This window comes from Callospermophilus lateralis, chromosome 11 (genome assembly GCF_048772815.1).
Source record: "Callospermophilus lateralis isolate mCalLat2 chromosome 11, mCalLat2.hap1, whole genome shotgun sequence".
Taxonomy (NCBI): Eukaryota; Metazoa; Chordata; class Mammalia; order Rodentia; family Sciuridae; genus Callospermophilus; species Callospermophilus lateralis.
Genome location: NC_135315.1, coordinates 91,669,501 through 91,692,634, shown reverse-complemented (window position 1 = coordinate 91,692,634; position 23,134 = coordinate 91,669,501). Strand labels below are relative to the sequence as shown.

General features: G+C 32.6%; 1 long non-coding RNA gene and 1 pseudogene across 1 annotated transcript; both read right to left on the bottom strand.

Annotated features, from left to right (window-relative positions):
* LOC143410684 (uncharacterized) overlaps positions 1-3,787 on the bottom strand; it is a 73,178-nt pseudogene extending 69,391 nt beyond the window's left edge.
* A 555-nt stretch (positions 3,788-4,342) lies between these two features.
* Positions 4,343-22,422, bottom strand: LOC143642240 (uncharacterized). The gene is made up of 3 exons (XR_013155625.1): positions 22,376-22,422; positions 6,977-7,010; positions 4,343-4,408 (listed from the first exon to the last, which is right to left on the bottom strand). It is a non-coding gene; the product is annotated as an uncharacterized LOC143642240 (long non-coding RNA).
* Between the last annotated feature and the right edge of the window lie 712 nt (positions 22,423-23,134).

Below are 23,134 nucleotides of genomic sequence, written 5' to 3'. Positions count from 1 at the left end.
GAATCAAGAAACACACAAGGATGTTCATTGCCACCAATCTCACTAATTACAGTACTTAAAATTTAGAAAAAAAGAAAGAAAAAGGATTCAAATAGGAAAGTTAAAATTTTAAATTATTTCTATATGCAAATGATGTAGTCCTATTCTTAGAAACCATAAATAATATATTATGAAAATTCTACTTTGATGAATGAATTTATCAGAGTAACAGGATACAAAATAAACATATAAAAATAAACTGTCTATATACCATAGGAAACCTAGAGTGAATAAAGCAAGAGTAATAGCTCATTCAAATAATTTTAAAAATAGGTAGGAAAAACCCTAAACAAGAAAGTGAATGACCCCTTCAAGTAATATTACACATTGATGAAAAGGAAAATAAGAAAACAATAGGAAGTAAAAAGATCTGCTATGTTCATAGATAAGAAGAATTAATATTGTGAAAATGGGCATAGTACCATAAATTAGTTATAGATTCCATGTATTCCCATTCAAATTCAAATGGTATTGTTCGCAGAAATGGGGGTAAAATAACTACTTCTAAATTTGTATGGAAGAAAAACAAACAAACAAAAAAATACTTAGACAAAGTGATACTGATCATAAGATAAACAATGGATAAACTACAATGCCCAATTTCAAAATATAAAACAGAGCCATAGTAATAAAAACCATCGTCCTGGTGTAAAGAAAGAGCCATAGACCAATGGATAGAAGAGAAGTCAGACAGCAAACCCACACAGGTACAGTCATGTGATACTAGGCAAAGACACCAAAAACATATTTTGGAGAAAATATGACAGTTTAGAAATAGTGTTGGAAAAACTAGATAACCATATGTAAAAGAAGAAACCTAGATGCCTATTTTCTAACACTATACAAGAGTTTATTCAGAAAGAACTAAAGACATATGTACCAGACTAGAAGGTTTACAAATGCTAGAGGAAAATATATGGAAAACACTTCAGTATATAGGCAATAACTTCCTGAATAGAGCCCCCTACAGCTCAGAAAATAAGAGCAACAATGGATAAGAGAGGGTGCATCAAACTGAAAAATTCCTGCATAGTAAGTGAAACACAAAACAGTAAGAAGTGGTAGCCTCCAGAAATGGAGAAAAGCTTTGCCAACTCTCTTCTGACAGAGGATTAATATCCTAAAAATATTAATGCAAATATCTTAACACCAGAAAAACAAAAACCTTTTCATTAAAGAGCAAATGCACAACTAGTTCTCAAAATAAGAGATACAAATGGCCAACACTTCAGGGAAAAAAAAAACCATAATACCTTTATCAATCGGGAATATGCAAATCAAAATAATATCAAGCTCCCATTTCCACTATTCAAAAAAGCAATCATCAAGAAGGCAAAAAATACTGGGAAGATGAGGAGAAAAATCTCCTATATGTGAATGGCAGGAACATAAATTACTATATCCCTATGGAAATTCATATGAAGGCTACTCAAAAACTAAACATAGAACTACTTTATTATTCAAATATACTACTCAGTACTTACCAGAAAATATTAAAGTCAGCTTATTTTAGAGATATACATATGCCCATCTTTGCCATGACACTATTAATAATAGGCAAGTTATAGAATCAGGCTAGATGCTAGTTAATAAAAGAATGGATAAAGAAAATGTGGTATATATACACAAAGAAGATTTCTATGCATAGAGAACAACAAAACTAATTTTAGGAAAATGTATAAAACAGGGAAGCATAATGTTAAATAATATAAGCCAGTCTCAGGAAACAAGTATCATATATTTCTCTCACATGGAAAACTAGAGGTGGAAATGTTCAACATAAAAATAGATGAATAATAAATTTTATCCATTAGCATACGTAAAATTGGGAGTATGGAGGAAGGAATGTTAAAGATAGCATTAGGGGAGTATATTTGATCTATATGTATGTAAAAATATGCCACTGTGAAAATTCTGTATAATTATGTGTATCAATTTTTAAAACCTGATCATCTTTTTTAAATTTTTACAAGTTCATTTATTTTTCTTTTTTATTATTTATTTATTTATTTATTTATTTATTTATTTTTTCATCTTCCATACATTTGATTCAAATGAGTTATGCATTTCCATTTTTACCCCAAATACAGATTGCAGAATCACATCTGTTACACATTCACAATGTTTACATAATACCATATTAGTGACTGTTGTATTCTGCTGACTTTCCTATCCCCTACTATCCCCCCTCCCCTCCCCTCTCTTCTTCCCTCTCTACCTCATCTGTTGTTGTTCCATTCTCTCCCTTCCCCCCCTTTCCCCTCACAACCTTGTATATGTGATTTCGTATAAAAATGAGGGTGTCCTTCCGTTTCCATGCACTTTCCCTTCTCTCTCCCTTTCCCTCCTATCACTCGTCTCAGTTTAATGTTAATATTTTCCTCATGCTCTTTCCCTCTGTTCAGTTCTTAGTTGCTCTCCTTAAATCAAAGAAGACATTTGGCATTTGTTTTTTAAGGATTGGCTAGCTTCACTTAGCATAATCTGCTCTAATGCCATCCATTTCCCTGAAAATTCAATGATTTTGTCATTTTTTAGTGCTGCATAATACTCCATTGTGTATAGATGCCACATTTTTTTTTATCCATTCATCTATTGAAGGGCATCTAGGTTGGTTCCACAGTCTGGCTATTGTGAATTGTGCTGCTATGAACATGGATGCAGTACAAGTTCATTTATTTTTCATTTATCATGTTCACTACCACTATTACTCATTTGTTTGGATTTGTATTTTTTAATAGCAGTACTATTTATATATGCATATATTTATTTTATTGATTTCTTTTTAGTTATATGTGACAATAGTTATAATGTGACATTTTGATATAATCCAACAAGCACTGACCATCAACATATTAAGTCTATATTAATTGTTACTAAATGTAAATTACTTGAAGCTTTAATAGGAACAGAAGCAAAGAAAAGAATGATTTCTTAAGCATCTAAAATATGCCACATTTGTTTATTTTTCTATTCATTATAATAACAAATGATTGTGATTGTAATCCCCAACCCTGCCTCCTAGTCATTCAAGGATGTCAAGAGTAAATAATCGACAAATATAACACATTATTCTATTAACATTCCTATGTTTGGCCTAATATTGAATTGCTGCTGTTTTTAATTTCAATATTTCTTATTTTAAGTATCAGCCATCTTGACTCTCTTATTCAATCTGGACACTTGACTTTCCCTTCATAAATGAATTCTTTGTATGCATCCACTTTTCTCAGCTTCATATTCATAAAGCCGTTCTTTTTCCTTCTTTTCTATTTCTTTCCTTCTATAAGGGCACACTGAAGAACTGTTTATTCCCAACACTTTCTGGCAATGTTATTTCTGTACATATACCTCACCTGTTGCTCTCCTTGTTTTCTACTATAACCTTGTAGCCATATTTCTTTCTAGCATGTTTTTCTTCCTGGAAGATGATTTGTTAAAAAAATGGAAAGATTTTTTGTAACACATTACCTTTGATTCAGGTGATGGAATTGAAGGACAATCATTCTTTATTCTGATTGCCTGCACAAGTGTGGTTTCAAGTATTTCCTTCTTTCGACTCGAAGGTTTACTTTTGTCAGGTAAATTTCCACTCTTTTGGTTCCCAGTGTCATATTTTACTTCTGACAATAAAAACAAAATGAAGAGAATATAAAAATTCTGTAATTTAAAGTCAATAAGCAGCACAATTTCAGGCAGTCTTCACATTGCTTACCATCCTTCATGGATTGTCTGGAAGCTTCAATAAATTCTCCTCCATTTTCTGGGATGTTCTAGGAAGAAAAAAAAATTAAGGGATAATAAGAACCAAAGATGACAAAATAATTATTATTCTCCACTACTATACAATACAACAGAATAAGCATTATGATGTATACTTATTCCAAACTAAAGGCACCAGGGAAATTCCAAATTCTATAAAAATTAATTTAGGCATGAGTATTGTAAGTCATTTAAGAATGATTTAAAAACCACAGTAATGAAAACTGATACAAAAAAATCCTTCAATAAATATATTTCCTGTACAGTTAGAAAGCTGTTTCTAATGCAATTTGTCTTTCACTATGTATTTCACAGCTCATTGTTACTTCCAACCCCCACGATCCTCAAGTACTTGAGAGAATAGTGATACAAAAAGCATTTTTTTAAAAAAATCAACATAATTCTTTGAAATGGATTCTTAGCAAATATTCATATAAAATATAAGAAAAAATATAGCTTAATTTTCAGCAGTAACATCTTAAAACACAAAATTCAGAGCAAGAACATGAGGTTTTTTACAAAAGATCACTTTACCTTAATATGAGCTTCATAGCTGCCCCCAACCATTGCAAACAAGGAATCATCTGAGTGTGATTTTTTGATAGATCTTTAAAGCAAAAATGTGTAACAAAAATGGTGAATAGTTTTCTTTTTAAAATAAACTCTGTTTAATTTATGGTATAACTTATTAAATGGTATTTCTTGATTGATATAATTAAAATATAACCTCCAATTAAAAAATAGCTTGTATTCACCTCTTTGTGACTCTACTGCTGTGAATCTATAAAATATTCAATATAGATATTAAGGCACTCTTAGTTCCAATTCAGAGCAGTAGTCAATACATGAGCAGAAACAGATAATAATTTGTTCTTGCAAATTGCCTATCTTGAAGGCTGAATTTAAAACCCAAGTAATGGCTGATATTTTTTTTTCACCTGAACTGAAACAAACCTCTGGTAACACAAGACAAGATAACAAGAGGCACAGTTCTCTCTCATGGATATCCAGGAGTCAAATACTAAGCAATGTTGTTTTACAGGATGGAAATCACCAATAATAATACACTATTTATTCCCTCTACCCACAAATAATGCACAGAGTTCTCTGGAACTTTAAAAATTATTGAAAGTTAAAAAGTGAATATATATGTTATTTAGAATACCTTTGTCAGAAACATTGAAATAAATTATAAAATTGATTTTTCCTGTATAGGTCTCACTTTATTCAGGTCCTCATAAACTAGCAAGCCCTTTAAGACCTTTCCAGGAACTCAGACACTCAGGGGGAAAGACTTCCAGAAAAGCAGAATCTTGGTATTTGTACCTCTGTTTCCCTAGCTATTATGTAAATATCCTCCTTCCTCTGGGAATCCATTTCCCAGTCACTCATCTGCAAAACTCAGTGGCAGTCTCTAAACATGAAATCTACATCCCTTGAATATTCAGATTCCTGACACAGGTTAAACTAACTGGAGTCTCAATCATTGGCCTGTCTGAATACCTTTCCAAATACTCAACTGAAGCTTTTTAATAACTTTCCCTGTCAATCACTCCTTTGCCCAGCACTACATGTACATTTTAAGGACATCAGCAATTTGGAAAGAAAGTAAAGGTGAATGAAAACCTGTTTTGTGCCACAGATCCATGTATTCTAACAATTTCCACAGTCTGTTTCACTAGTCTCTAATCCATTCTTGTATCACAGAGATGAAAACAGGCAAAATACAAGCTATTAAGACTTCCTCTAAATTTTGTGTTAATATGCCATTATAGTGAGCTTTAAATATACTGTGTCCTTCATTCCTGTTTTGTGGTCATCAAACTAATCATAAACCCTAAGATTTTGGTCTCTTTTTAAAAATGCTTATTCCTACCCAACACAGTGTTTTTACTCTTGGTGAATACTTATATAGCCCTTTCCTTCACTAGTTAAATTTTGATCCTCTACCACTATGTTCACTTAAAAATTCTAGTCTTGTCCTCTTTAGTTGGGTTCTTATAGTCAATCTTCAATCTATTATTTTAAAAAAATCACCTTAAAAATGATAAGCAGAAAATGTACTGAGCTCAGAATTAAGAAACTGGAGTTTAAATCTCATTGTTGTCATTGTTTGTACCCAGAAAACTCCCTTTAATATATTTAAGTTTAAGGTACATCCTCAAAACTATCATTTGGCTGGCATGTAGAACACATGCTGAAAGACTAGAAGGTTTCTAAAATTCCTTAAAATTCTGAAATTTCTAAACTTTTGATCTGTCAAAAGAAAAAAAAAATATTCAATTGACAAAACAGAAACACAAAGAGAACAAAACAGAAAATACAAATAGAAATTAAATAAAAGGTTATAGTCATAAAAAAGAAAAAAAAGTAAAAAAGTAAAAGTCTTCATAAAATTCTTAGGGGTAGTAATTGAAGAGAAACTAACTGGAAAATCAGGAAGTAGAGAAATAAGAATCCCCTCTAAGGATTAATATAAGTAATACAACATTGTCTACAAAGTGTTATTCTTAACTTCCAGTAAAATAATTTCTCTACAGCACTTGCCTGATCTACTTGTTTATTAGAAAACATGAGGCCATAGCTCTGTGAGATTTTCCACAAAAGCTTTTGATATATTAATAAAAAAAACCTGATTACTAGTTTTAACTGTCAATATCAGGACAAAATTTTGGACTATAACCTGGCTTATCAGGTAAAATATAAATCAGAATTAACACACAACTGCCTTTGACTTTCTAAATTGATGATACACAATTTGAAAGTTAAAATGTGAATATATATGTTATTTAGAATACATTTGTCAGACACATAGAAATAAATTATAAAATTGATTATTCCTGTATAGGTCCCACTTGGTATCAACCTGTACAATGGAACAACACAATGGAGTTGTCATCTAGGTAATACTACAGCCTAAACACAGGCCTGAAACTTATTAATTACACAAATATGAAACAAATAGTCAACCTCTATGAATGACAGCTCTTTATTAGTAATTAACAGATTATAATAGCACAGATACTTTCAAAGTGCTTATAAGACAACTTCAGGAAACAAGTGTTAACTGAATGTGGTGGTGTCAGTCCCACACTAGAATACTCAACAAATCCTTCTACCTTCACTCTCCACTTAGTTAATAGACATTTTTTATTTAAAATCTATAAATTCATACCTTCTTAATGAGTCATCTTTAGGACTTTCTTTCACTATTAAATAAAACAGTAAAATATAAAATTAATCAAAAACAGAAATATAAAATATAAAATTTTACGACTCTGACATTTTATTATAAAATGTTCCTCCAGACAAAGACTAGGAGAAATTTTTAGAATTAATATTAATTATATTTCTGAAAGGTAAGTAATGAATGCATTAACAACACCTATGTCTCCCACTTTGTACTTATCAAATGCAAGGAAGAAACAACAGGAATTATAAAAGTTTGATACTTAAAAGTAAATCATTGGTCCCATAATCATAATCCTTAATAAAAGTTGCAAAAATGAAAAAAAAATTATCGTTGTCAAATAAAGTAGCATAAATATGTAAGTGTCAAACAAGGAGAGACATGATGGTGAATTAGCAGGAAGTGGATTTCCTCACAGATCCACCATATGGGACTCAGAGAGTGAGAAAACTGCTTCTCTGTGAGGTGGGAGATAAAAGCATGCCACTGATACTCAATACTCAATATTGAACAGAGAGACCTTGAAAACTGGGGAATTTGGGGTATATCAGAAAAAGATGAGAAACAGAGCTGGAGCTTAGAATCTTGATGTGAGTGGGGGAGATCAGTACATTAAGACAAAAAAAGACTGAAAAGTGATGTAGACAAGGGGCTAGGGTTGTGGCTCAGTGGTAGAGTATTTGCCTAGCATGCATGAGGCACTGGTTTCAATCCATGTAAAATAAAATAAAGATACTGTGTCTACCTAAAACTCAATATATATGAAAAGTGCTGCAGACAGTCTTGGAATGCAGAATGTGGGACCAGAAGGTCAAGCTATTCTACTCATTAAACTGTGGCATGAAAGTCATCACCGGTCTGCCTGGAATGTACAGAGAGTTGAAGCTGGAGTCATATTTAAACATCTGCACCAACTCAGACTGAGAATTTGGATCCATGTGTTGGGGCTCAGTCCGATATATAAATCTGACAGACACCATCCACAAGACATAAACTGAGCCTAGCAAATCAGGAGAATTTCTGGCATGGACAGTATTTCTCCTGGGGGTAATACTAGTCAGATAGGCCAAAGAGAGCCTGTCCTCCTCTCTTCCCTTGACATAGCTGTGCCCAAGACCAGTGGCAGTTGCTTCAAAATCTCAATGAGCAGAAGTGATGGACCTTGGTGCTTGAGGGCAGACCTAAGGAGGTAAGAAAGAACAGTACCCTGAAAAAACAGTACTGGTAAAGCCTGGCTTCCCTGTCCCATGAATGTAGCCCTGGGGAGAAAAGTAGAGTAAAGTCCTAGGTGTGCATTGATTTATTTATGCCCAGTAACTACCCATGAAATGAAACACATGGGGCAAAGACAGGAACTCACTGCCTCCCCTGAGAACATATTATAGAACCTAGCATGACCTATACCCTGGGCATGGAGCTGACAACACCTTTCACAGCTCCCCATACCATACCATGGAGAATGGAAACTGAGAGATGGAAAGACACTTTGGAAGAGACAGCAAGCACATACTTTCAGTAACAATCCTGTTTTTTTTTTTAACTTTTTAGTTTTAGTATGTGTACTGATGGATACATGAAGGACATTCATACACTTGTACATATTTGTTCATGCTTTCTCATTTGTACTATCCTGAAACATAGTTATTTTTCCTTACTCTGTTGTTAATGGTTAAAGTTTTCAATTAGCCTGTTTCGGATTGAGTTTGTGTTCTGTTTCAAACCTTTTATTTCTTTTTGTTTCTATTTCTTTTCTCTTACAAACAGTCAAATTCCATTATTCTCACTTTACTCTTTATTTCTTTTACTTGTTTTTCCTTCTTCCTCATAAACAATACATTGTATATCACTTTGCTTCTGCCCTACTCACATCCTGAAACTGCTAATCCTTTTCTCTCACCATTGCTTTTTTCTTCATAATGAACTCTATTTTTAATTTCTCCCAGAACTCTTGGTTTATAAAACTCCACACACCACCACTAATGCTAAAGCAACAATTAATACAATTGAAGCTATAGAAAACACCTACTCTTTTATTTTATGAAAGATATAAGTCATGATTACTTACTGTCGTTACTGATGTAAATTGATACAGTCACTTTGTGTGAATATAAAAATTAAGTATGCAATTTAGTTCTATATTTTTTATGCACAGCTAGTTGCAATTATTTGGCTCCCCCCCGAACCTGTGAGCCACAAGATATCTACAGGATCACTAGAAATGCACAGAATAGAAGTTCTGTTGCTAGAGATCCATTTTGATACATGAATAGACACACAAACAATATGAACAAGAAAGGGAACAAAGCATCACAAACAAACCAGAATTACTCAAAATCAGATTCCACAAAAACTACAGTGAAGAAAATATCAGAGAAGGAATTTTGAAAGTTTATATTACAACTGATCTATGAGATAAAAGATAATGTAAAAAGTAAAATCACAGAGAAGACACAAGAAGTAAAATATCAAGAAGAAAATAGAAGTTCTAAAGAAAAACCATTCAGAAATTTTCAAAATTCAGAAATCAATAAACCAAATTATAAATGCAATGCAAAGCATCACCAATACACTAGATGACTTATAGGACAAATATTCAGGTAATAAAGAAGTAGTGCATAATCTTGAAAATAAAGTTCATCATGGAGAAAAGATGTTACCAAACCATGAACAGAATTTAAAAATATATGTATATGGGATAATAAGAAAAGGCCAAATTTAAGATTCACTGTGATAGATGAAGGTATTGAATTTCAAAACAAAAAATGAACAATCTTTTCAATGAAATAACTGAACATTTCCAAAATCTTAAGAATGAAATGAAAAATCAAACACAGAAGGTATATACAACTCCAAATATATAGAATTACAACACTCCTAGCCACAATAGTATGAAAATGCCTAACACACAGAATAAGTATAGAATTTTACTTATAATAGAATTTTAAAACCTGATATTAAAAAATGATTGGTCATATTCAGAGGCAAACTGATCCAGATCTCAGCTGATTTTTCAAAGACCCTTAAAGCTAGGAGGTCTTGAAATAATATATACTAAACTCTGAAAGAAAACAGATTCTGCATAGGATACTAAATTATATCAGATTTTAATATGAGATAAAAACTTCCTATTATGGAAGTTTTTGTTTATTTGTCTATTTTGTTTATTATAACAAAAGTTAAAAAAAGTCACAACTAGAAAGCTGGCATTATAAAACCCAATAAATATTTTATTAAGAAAAATAAAATACACAAATAAAAAACATACAGAAACTAAAACTAACAGAATAGTTAATCAAAGTAGAATCTATTTCAACTTGATAACTAGAAATGAAACAAAATAACAGGAAACATAAATCAACTCTCAATAATAACACTGAATGTTAATGGACTCAACTCATCAACAGATATACACTGGCAGATTGAATTGGAAAAAAAAAAAAAGAACCCAACAATAGCCTGTCTCCAAGAGACTCACCTCTTAGAAAAATATATACACAGACTAACTGTGAAAGGATGGGGAAAACATATCATTCACATGGATGTTATAAACAAGGTGTATCTATTTTCACATCTGACATAATGGACTTTGAGAAAAAGTTTATCAGAACAGATAAAAAATTCCATTTTCATACTGCTTAGTAGAGTAATACAACAGAAAGAAATAATAGTGGTAAACATATATGCTCCAAACTGTGAAGCATCTAAGTAATCAAAGAGCTCCTTCTCAATATCAATAATCAAACAGATCACAACACAATAATATTGGGAACTTTAAGATGTGTCTCTCATCACTAGAAAGATCATACCAACAAAAATTAAATATAGAACTAAAATTACAATAAATAATTTAGACTTAACAGAAATGCACAGAATATTTTACTCATCAATGACTGAATACATTTTCTTCTTAGCTGCACAGGGAACATTTTCCAAAATAGACCATATTTTAGTACATAAAGCAACATTTCACAAATACCAAAAATAGCGCTAATACCTTGAACTCTGTCAGACCATAATGGAATAAAACTAGAAATCAACAAGATGAAAATTTTAAAAAAAACTAACACTAGGAGACTAAACTCACTATTGAATAATGAACAGATAGATGAACAAATCAGAGTTTAAATAAAAAAATTAAATGTAAATGAGAATAGTGATACAATATATAAAAACCCTTGGGACACTATGAAGGCAGTTCTAACAGAAATTTTTATAGCATTGTGCCCATACATTAAAAGAATAGAAGGTTACTGAGTAAAATAACCTAATATTATATCTTAAGGACCTAGAGAAAAACATGAAAATCAGCAAAATAAAGGAAATAATAAAAATCAAGGATGAAATTGATAAAATCAAGATGTAAAAACTGAAAAAGAAATGAATCAAAAATTTTTTAAATGAACAAAATTGATAAATATTAACAAAGCTATCAGAGAAAAATGAAAAGTACCAAAACCTCTGATGAAAATGGAAATATCAGCACAGATACCACTCAAACAGAACATAAATAGAAGCTATTTTTCAAAATCTATACCCCAATAAGCTAGAAATTCTAAAAGACATCAGTAAATTCCAGGAGACATGAGCTACCCAAATTTAACCAGAAGTATATAGAAAATTTAAAGATATCAATTTCAAATAATGAGAATAAAAAAGTCATCAAGACCCTATCAACAAAGAAAAGCCTAGGACCAGATGGATGCTCAGCCAATTTCTACCAAACCTTTAAAGAAGAAACAATACCAATCCTCCTCAAATTATTTCATGAAATTGAAAAAGAGGGAATTCTTCAAATTCATTAAATGAAGCCTGTCTCACACTGATACTAAGTTCAGACAAAGATTCATGAAAAAAAAGAAAAATTCAGACTAATATCCTTTATGAACATAGATGCAAAAATCCTCAATAAAATACTGCTAAATCTTATACAAAAATAGATTTTAAAAAATAGTGCACATGACCAAGTAAGTTTCATCCCAGGAATGCAACACTGATTCAACAAATGGAAATCAATAAATGTAATTCATCACACAAATAGATACAGAGATGAGAACGCTTGATTATTAAAATAGATGCAGCATCTATTTTTTACATAATACCTTATCCATTCATGCTTTGAACACTAGAAAAAACAGGAATGAAGGAATCATACCTCAACATTGTAAAAGCTATACATGGCACACTGAAAGACAACATAATTATAAATGGAGAACAACTACAGAATTTCTTCTAAAAACTGCAATGTGACAGGGATGCCCACTTTCACTACTTCTATTAGTACACAATGCAAGTCATAGCAAATACAAAATGTAGAGATAATACTCTGCAATCTATTGGATCATAAATGAATAAAACTCCAGAAGACCAAATTCATGACTGAATGATAAATAGAGAGCTGAACAAATCAGGTCCTTTAATCTCTTGCCAGAGAATTTGGCAAAGGAATGTAATTAAAAGGATATGAATAGGAAAGGAAGGGCTAAAGCGAGCACTGTTTGAAGAAAACATGATTCTATAATAAGAAAATCCCCTCAAAAAAATACTCACTAGAAAGCTTCTAGAACACAAATGAATTCATCAAATTGCAAGATACAAAAGTACCTGTTTCTATACTCCAATAAAAGATGAGCTAAACAAGAAATTAGGAAAATTATCCTATTCAAAATAGCATAAAAAACACTTGGGAAACAATCTAACAAAAAAGGTAAAAGACCTCTACAATGAAAATTACAGAACACTCAAGAAATAAATTGAGGAAGGTCCTAGGATATTGAAAGACTTCCCATGTTCTTGGATAGGCAGAATTAATATTGTCAAAATTACCATAATACCAAAAGTGCTATAAAATTTCAATGCAACTCCCTTCCAGAGCCCAGAGATGTTCTTCACAGAAACAGGAAAAGCAATAATGAAATTTACTTAGATAAACAATAGAGGCAGAATACCCAAAACAATACCTAGCAAGAAAAATGAAGCAGGAGGTATCAAAATATCAGACTTCAAATTACGCTACAGAGCTATAAAGACAAAACCAGTATGGCATTGGCAACAAAACAGGTAAGACCACCAATGAAACAGAAGACAGAGACAAACCCACATAAATATAATTACCTCATACTAGACAAAGGCATAAATATCATATACTGGTGAAAAGATAGCCTCTTCTACAAATGGTGCTGAGAAAATTCGAAATCCATATGTAGGAGAGTTAAATTGAACACTAATCCTCCCACCATGCACAAAAACTCAACTCAAAGTGGATCAATTACTTAGGTATTAGACCAGAATCCCTGTACCATATAGAAGAATACGTAGGCCCAAAACTCCAACATATCAGCTCAGGAATTGACTTATTAATAAAATCTCTAAAACACAAGAAGTTGTTGGTGGGCCTGACCTTGGATCTACATGGAGGAATGCTCATCTTTCTCATTGTGCAGCAGGGATGTCCTAACATACAACACTATGTTTTGGAACAGAGTGTTGTCAGAACACTGGCAAGCACCATTTACCTGCTCCTTTGACAAGAAATTACTCCCCAGTTGGTACAAGGCAGTTGCTAGACTCTTGGTGGCAGGAATCCCATAATATTATGTTTTGTATCCCCTGTGGTCTATCATGACTGCTGTATGTAAATTGGAACATAGACACTATGAAAGCTAGTTTTGCTGCATAATATAGCAGAAACAATTATCTGCAACTGTCTTTGGAGGGATTTCTGTATGCCCTCAAGCTCCCAAGAGTAGATGCTGAAAGGGCAGGCCCCTCAACAAAAAGTAAAATCAATTTTCAATGAATGGTGCTCCATCAAACTAAAAAGCTTCTTCACGGCAAAGAGAAAAACCCAGAACATGAAAAGAGAGCCAACACAATAGGAAAAAAATACCTTTGCCACCTGCACCTCAGAAAACACATTAAATTTCAGGATAGATAAAGAAATAATAATAATAATAATAATAACAACAACAACAATAAAAACAGCTTAAAACTAATAATAACACCATCACCAACCGCCACCCATTTAATAAATGAGCAAAGAAATTCAACAGACACTTCACAGAAGAAATACAGATGGTCAACAAATGTATGAAAAAACACATCTACAGAAATTAGAGAAAAGCAGTAAACAGATCAGAGACAGAAAGCTTACAAAGACATTCCAGTGTAGGAGACAGCAAATATGCTCATCTCTTACTTCCAGCTACTTTTTCTATCTTATGTGTGGTACAACCAAAACTTTACTTCCCCTAGGGACAAAAGTGTTGAAAGATGACAACCTTCAGAGTTTATACACTCTTATCCATTCCACATGGTGTTACGGAAATATAGAAAGAAGCACTAGGGAGGTAGCAGCAAGTTGTTATGTAGAAATAGCTGATATGATAAAATATTTAAATAGGCTATGAACTCACTCATGCTTTCAGAATGAGCCAAACATTGTCTCTCCATATAGAAGAAATTCTTTCCCACTTCATTAGAACTATAAAGCAAAACAAAATAATACAACAACAACAAATAAGGCATTTACTCTGAGAGAATCTCCTGGTAGGGCAGAGGAAAGAGCTAAGTGGTAATGTATTGCATAGAATGAAGGAGCTCTGGCTTCAATCCCAACAGTGAAATAAATAATGATGATGATGCTGACAATGATGGTGATGATGATGATGATGATGTGGAGGAGGAGGAGTACAAAAGACTTGTACTGTTAAAATTATATAGACTGAGTTTATATTCACCATTCAAAATAAGAGGAGTATTTCAATTCATGCATTCTATTCACATTCTAGTCTTATTTCACATGGCAAGGTAGATGTAAAAGACCTTTTGTTGGCATTTTTATAAACTATGACTTTGTTAAAAAGTATTTTTTAGTTGTAGTTGGACACAATTTCTTTATTTTATTTATTTTTATGTGGTGCTAAGGATCAAATCCAGTGTTATCATGTGCTAAGTGAGCACTATACTACTGAGCCACAACCCCAGCCCAAACTATTATTTATTGAGACTTTTAAATTCCATAAAGAAGAGTTTATCTGATCCCAGGAGACCAGGATGGTCCATTTAGTACTGTGTTATACAATATGATGTCAATTTTCTCAATCCTACTCATAAGTGGAAGATGTTTATAGACTCCACACTTCTTCAGCATGCAATCTATATGCCCTCATGTCCTATACTGATATAAAAAAGTACTAAAAGTGGAAGACAACAGCTTTAAATGTAGCCCACTCATAGAGAATGTGCCTCAATTTCATGATGTTATGGGTTCAATCACTGGCACCACAAAAGCACTGAGATCTATTTTTTTTTTCAAATATATTTTCCCTTTCCTATTTAATTGTTACCTGAATGATTCATGGACATTTATACATATTCATAATTCTTTTTCTCATTTGTAGTTTTTTTGGTACTGGGGATTGACCTAGGGGATATTCAACAACTGAGCCACATCCCATCCCTGCTTTGTATTTTATTGAGAGAAAGGGTCTCACTGTGTTGCTTAGCACCTAGCCATTGCTGAGGCTGGCTTTGAACTCACAATTCTCCTGTCTCAGCCTCCAAAGCTGCTGGGATTATAGGTTTGTACCACTGAACCCAGAGATTTCTAGCATTATTGAAGCAACTTATTTTTCATAGGTCAATATTTTGACCTACCAATAAAGAAAAGTCCACAACTAGATAAATTCTCTGGCAATTCCTACCAAACCCTTAAAGAAGAACTAACACCAATACTCCTCAAATTATTCCATGAAATAGAAAAGGATGAAACACTTCCAAACTCAGTCTATGAAGGAAGAATAACCCTGATACCAAAACCAGACAGAGATACATCAAAGAAATAAATTGGACAAATATGCCCGATGAACATACATGCATCAACTCTTAATGAAATACTGAAAAAAAATACATATAAAAACATTTTAAAAACATGGTGCACCATGATCAAGTGGGGTTCATCTCAGGGACACAAGGTTGGGTCAACCTATGGAAATCAAAACAGAATTCACTAATAGACTTAAAAAACATAATTATCTCAATAGTTGAAGAAAGAGCATTTGACAGAATACAGCATTCATTCATGTTCAAAAAAAACTAGAGATAATACAAAGGTCACTGATCATTTTATTTTATTTTATTTTTAAAGAAAGAGTGAGAGAGAGCGAGAAAGAGGGAGAGAGAGAGAGAATTTTAATATTTTACTTTTTCAGTATTTGGCGGACACAACATTTTTGTCTGTATGTGGTGCTGAGGATTGAACCCGGGCCGCACGCATGCCAGGCGAGCGCACTACCGCTTGAGCCACATCCCCAGCCCGTCACTGAACATTTTAAAAGCTCTATACCAAAAAACCCAAGACTAACATGATTCCAAATGGAAAAAATGAAACGTTCTTTCTAAAAACTAGAAAAAGACAAGGGTGCCCTCTTTCCCCACTTCTAGTCAACATATGAATATTGAAATTCTAACCAGGGCAGTTTGGAAAAAGAGATTAAAGGGATATGAATATGAAAAGAAGAGCTCAAAATATCCCTATTTGCTGACAACAATATTTTATATGTAGAAGACACAAAACTACAAAACAAAATTTTTAAAACTCATAACCACACTCAGCATAGTACCAGGATATAGAATTAACACTCATAAATCAATTATGATTCTGTAACCAAATTATGCATCAGCTGATGAATCACAATGGATTCAAAAAAAATTAAAAAATAAAATAATCAGGAAACAATCTAACAAGTGAAAGACCTCTATTATGCAAATTACCAAACACTAAAGAAAGAAATTGAGGAAGACCGTAGAAGATGGAATATTTCAAATGTTCATGGATTGGCAGAATTAATGTTACCAAAATTGACATACTACAAAAATGCTATAATTTTAATGCAACTCCTATTAAAATGTCAATGATATTTCACAAAGAAATAGAAAAACCAGTCATAAAATTCACTTGGAAAAACAAGAGGCACAGAATATTCAAAACAATCCTTAGTGAAAAAAAAGTGAAGGAGACAGCAGACATCACAAGATCCGATCTCAAATTATACTATAGTGCTACAAAAATGGCATGTGGCAGAATGTGGCAGAATCAAATTGAACCCCTATCCCTATCCCTACACAAAACTCAAACCTACAAAATGAGAGAAAATCTTTACCACCTGCACCTCAGAACATTAGTCTTCTGGATATATAAAGAATTCAAAACAAACCAGCACAGGAGGTTGAGGATCAAATGTTCAAATCCAGCTTCAACAATGGTGAGGCACTGAGCAACTCTATGTCTAAATAAAATGCAAAACAGAGCTGGGTATGAGGCTCAGTGTTAGAGAACTAGCCTTGCAGGTGTAAGACCATGGGTTTAACCTTCAGCAATATGTAAAAATAAATAAATAAATAATAAACAAGTAAATAAGTAAACTGTGTCCATCTACAACAAAAATAATAAAAGTAAAATAAAAATAAAAATAAAACACAGGGCTGGGGATGTGGCTCAATGGTTGAATGCCCCTGAGTTGAATCCCCACTACTTGCCCCCATGAAAAAAAAATCAAAAAACTTAACACACACACACACCAATATACTTAATATTCTCTTCTAGTGGTCATAAGATGTCAATAAATGTGCAAAGGAACTGAAACCGGTAGTTCACAGAACAAGAAATACAATTGGTGAGCAAATATATTTTTTAAATGCTCAATATCCAACCAGCAGTGTATGAGGGTACCCTTTTCCCGCATCCTCACCAGCACTTGTTGTTTGTCTTCATCATGGCTGCCATTCTTACTGGAGTGTGATAGTATCTTAGGGTAGTTTTAATTTGCATTTCTCTGATTGCTAGAGATGGTGAGCATTTTTTCATATATTTGTTGATTGATTGTATATCCTCTTCTGAGAAGTGTCTGTTCAGGTCCTAGGCCCATTTGTTGATTGGCTTATTTGTGTGTGTGTGTGTGTGTGTGTGTGTGTGTGTGTGTGTGTGTGTGTTTAGCTTTTTGAGTTCTTTGTATAACCTAGAGATTAGAGCTCTATCTGATGTGTGAGGGGTAAAAATTTGTTCCCAGGATGTAGGCTCCCTATTCACCTCACATATTATTTCTCTTGCTGAGAAAAAAACTTTTTATATTTGAATTCATCCCATTTGTTAATTCTTGGTTTTAACTCTTGTGCTATAGGCATCTTATTAAGGAAGTTGGGGCCTAGCCCCACATGAGGAAGATTAGAGCCTACATTTTCTTCCATTAGATGCAGAATCCCTGGTTTAATTCCTAGACCCTTGATCCATTTTGAGTTAACTTTTGTGCATGGTGAGAGATAGGGATTCAATTTTATTTTGTTGCATATGGATTTCCAGTTTTACCAACACCATTTGTTGAGGATGCTCTCTTTTCTCCAGTGCATGCTTTTAGCACCTTTGTCTAATATAAGGTAGTTGTAGTTTTGTGGGTTAGTCTCTGTGTCCTCTATCCTGTACCATTGGTCCACCAGCCTGTTTTGGTGCCAGTACCATGCTGTTTTTGTTACTATTGCTCAGTATTATAGTTTAAGATCTGGTATAGTGATACCATCTGTTTCACTCTTCCTGCTTAGAACTGCTTTTGCTATTCTGGGTCTCTTATATTTCCAGATGAATTTCATAATTGCTTTTTCTATTTCTGTGAGTAATGTCATTGGGATTTTGATCAGAATTGCACTGGTGGTGGGATTAGAAATTGGTGCAGCCAATTTGGAAAGTACTATAGAGATTCCTTGGAAAACTGGGAATGTAATTACCATTTGAACCAGCTATTCCTCTTCTAGGACTATACTTAAAAGACCTAAAAATAGCATACTCCAGGGAGTCAGCCACATCAATGTTTATAGTAGCACAATTCACAATAACTAGACTGTAGAGCCAACCTAGATGCTCTTCAAAGGATGAATGGATAAAAATATGTAGCATATATACATAATGGAATATTACTCAGCACTAAAAAATAATAAGATCATGGCATTTGCAGGGAAAAGAATGGCATTAGAGCAGATTATGCTAAGTGAATTTAGCCAGTCCCCAAAAAACAAATGCCAAATGTCTTCTCTGATATAAGGGGGGTGACTCAAAATGGGGAAGAGAGGAAGAGCATGGGAAGAAGATTACCTATACAGAGGGAAGAGGGGTGGGAGGGAAAAGGAGAGAGAAAGGGAATTGCAGGGATGGTGGAATGAGAGCCTCTCATTGTTATACAAAATACATGTATGAAGATGTGAGAAAAAAAAAAAGAATAGTGCTACCATAGATTAAGAAGAGAGAAGTGATGGGAGGGGAGAGGAGACGTTGGAAAGATAGGAAGGATAGTAGAATGAAATAGACATTATTATTATTGGTGTATATATGTGAATGCATGATCAATGTGAATCTACAATCTGTATACTCACAAAAATGAGATATTGTATCTCATTTGGTTCAAATGTATGATATGTCAAGGTCATTGTACTGTCATATGTAACTAAAAAAAATAAAAATTAAAAAGGAATTGTAGTGCAAAAAAAGTACACGTAAAATGGCATAAATTGACATAAACATACTTTATAGTCAGAGATAAAATTGTGCTTTATATGTGTAATAAGGATTATAGTACATTCCACTACTGTCATGCACTTAAAAAATTATAAAATTATAAAATCAATAAAAAGTAGAAAAAAAAACACAAAAATGCTCAATTTCCCTAGAAATTAGAAAATGTAAATTAAAACCTCATTGATATTCCATTCTTGGTCCAGTCAAAATAGCAACTATCAAGAAAACAAGTAACAATAAATGCTGGAGAGAATGTGAGAAAAAAACTTACACTCATACTTTGCTAGTGAGACTGCAAATTGGTGCAAGTACTCTGGAAAACAGTATGGAGATTCCTCTGAAAATTTGGAATGGAAACACCATTCAACTAGTTATCACCCCAGTTGAATCTTGATTTTATTTGTTGCAATTCAGAAGTCTTGTCGAGGAAATCAGTTCCTAAGTTGACATGATGGAGAGTTGGGCATATATATATATATATATATATATATATATATATATATATATATATATACAAACATACCTGTATATATCCAAATGACTTTAAATCAATATTCTTCAGCCACATCAATGTCTACAGCAGCCCAATTCACAATAGTTAAGCTAAGGAAACAACCTAGGTGAGCTTCAACAGATGAAAGGTTAAAGAAAATGTGCTACATATACACAATGGAGTATTTCTTATCCATAAAGAAGAATGAAATTTATGGCATTTGCTGGTAAATGGATGGAACTCGAGAATATTATACTTAGTGAAATAAGCCAATACCAAAAAAACCAAAGGCCAAAAGTTCTCTATGATCCTAAATAGAATCAGATGTAGCCCATGTATGTAAAAAATACACTGTACTGTCATACATATCTGAAAAAATAAAATAAAACCTGGTGCTGAAATAAAATTAAAAATAAGAACAGAGATAAAAAGCTTTAACCTAACACACACATTTAGTAATGGAAAGAGATGACTAAAATTCAGTGGTCTGGACACACTAAAGCAAGACTAGAAATAAATGAAGAAACTCTTACAGAATTATGCGAGTTTGAGATCTTCATTTATGCAGGTTCTCAGCCTTGGTATCTCCCATATATTTGCAGACACTATATTATTGACAAGGATGGAGGAACCACCACAGAAAATGCATTTCAGATACTCTACTGCCTATATCACTATTTCACTAACATGACTCCACTCTCACAACACTGACAAAGAAAGTTGTTACTTAACAGTGCAAGCTATCACCACTCAGGAGTCACAGAGAAGACAAAGGAAACTACAATAGAGACACCATTTGGAAAATAATTCAACATCACACATTTAACCAATAACATAAGACACATCATCCAGGGAAAACAGTTTCCTAAGCAGACACTCAAATAAATGTGGAAAAGATATATATCCCTGAAGACGTACAAATTTCAATATAGAAATATAAGAAAGATAAAAAGCAAGGTAGCATGACTGTTTTATAGTTAATAACCCTAGAAACTATTTCCAAACATAATGCAATATACAAAAATGCCAGAATAAAATTCAAAAAAAATGCTAAAATAGTGAATTAATTCAAAGATGAAGCAAAGAAAAAGTGAGTAGATTAAGGAAAACAATGCAGGGCATGAAAGAACAATTCAATACAGATTCTGAAAAAGAATAAATTAGAAATCTTGGAAATAAAGAGCTCAATACTTCAAAGAAATATATTCAGATAAAGTTAGACCCATAGACTAGATCAAGTGAAAGAAAAAAAATACCAGAGCTTGAAGTTGATAATGAAATATCACATTCAGACAATATCAACAACAATCAAAATAATATTAAACAAATTACAAAACCACTAGACACAATTCATAGACTATTTTATGAATCACTGGTACACATAATGGAGAAGAGGTACAGGCTACAGGCAATGAAAGCTTTCTCAGTGAATAAAAGAAACTATTTCTTATATCTTGTGAAAGTTATGGACAGCTAGGTATAAGATTTTAGAATACCAAATGGACATGGCCTGAAAAGAACTTCTCCAAATCATAGTCTATAAAATTACCAAAGGTACACTGAAATCTATAATAAGGGCCAAAGCAATTATAAACACGTGAGAAAAATATTAGATTTCTGAGTAGAAATTTTAAGGCCCAGGAAATGGTATATTTCAAACCCCAAATAAAAATGTTAAAAAGAGAAACAAAGACAATAATTGTAAAATGGATGGAAAGGGTTGTCAACATATTAAGGTGAAAAAATCAGGAACAAACCCCAATTATCACATTCTCTCCTTAACATGTAGAATCTGGGAAGAAAATAAGAATGACTAGAAAATGATGGAGGGAAACATTAAGGAAGAGGGTAGGTAACTGGGGATGAAAAAGGGAGTAGAGGGGAAAATGGAAGTACGGAGAGTGGTCAGGATTCAAGTATTGTATATGTGTGTATAGAAATATCACTGTGAAATTCATAATGTAGGAACTCAATAGGAGCTGATATTAACAGTTGACAAGAACATCTGGTTTTATAACAAGTCCAATCTGCTATCATGTGACCATATACAAAACAGAATGTATAATTTAAAAATATTCTTACTTCTGCAAAGACATAAAATTTCAGGGTCAAAATTAATGTAAAATTTCTTCAGACAATATCATTTAGATGATAAATTTCTTATAGTTAATTATTAAGATATCCTGGATTCTGTATGAGCAAGAAAGATATAAAAAATATGAATGGAATTTGATCATTATTTTTTTCCACTCTTCTTTTGTTGATCAAACTTTCTTACTCTTATTTACACAGGGCATGAACACCAAGAGTAACTCATTTTTTAAAGTCTTACCTGGATTGAAATTTACTGATGTTCTAGATTGTACTTTCATGTATTGAAGAATTAAATTCCTGTTTCTATATTTGAAAAAAGTAATAAAATTGGTATTTTAATACTCATATGAAAACACTAACCAAATATAATTCAATACTTAATAATATTTTAGATCTAGTATCAGAACTTTTTCATATACTCTCCTAATCTGTATGCCCTATAAACATTTTGTTAACTTGAAAATTATTTATACAATGTTTGTTCTTTTCTGTTTTTTGAGATGGTATTTCATGATGACGATCAGGCTGATCTTAAATACCCAGGCTCAAGCAATTGTCCTGCCTCAGGCTCTTAAGTAGCTGGAGTAAATGCATGTGTCACTGCACACATAATTAAAGAAAAAAAAAGATGAAACGATCATGAATTGAGAACAAGACAGGTAAATATATTAACTAGTGTAGCTTGAACTCAGAAAATGTCCTGTCTCTGTAAAAAATAGTTTTTTTGTTCTTGCACAACTTCTTTCTCTTAGGCTTAAGGCTTTCTAAAAAATAAGGGTTGTATCATTTTAGTTCACCAGGTTGTTATGGAGATTTACTAAGATAATATTGAAACATGTTAAACAAAATAGTAAAATAATGGCATACTTAACTACTTACAATCTCAACTAGAACTAATGTGTATTTTTCATAGGTTCTAATATTCAAAAGTTAAAATTATTTTAAAAAATGCCTGAGTCCTAATTTTCATGATCAATTGGGCTCTTCTTTGTGCTTT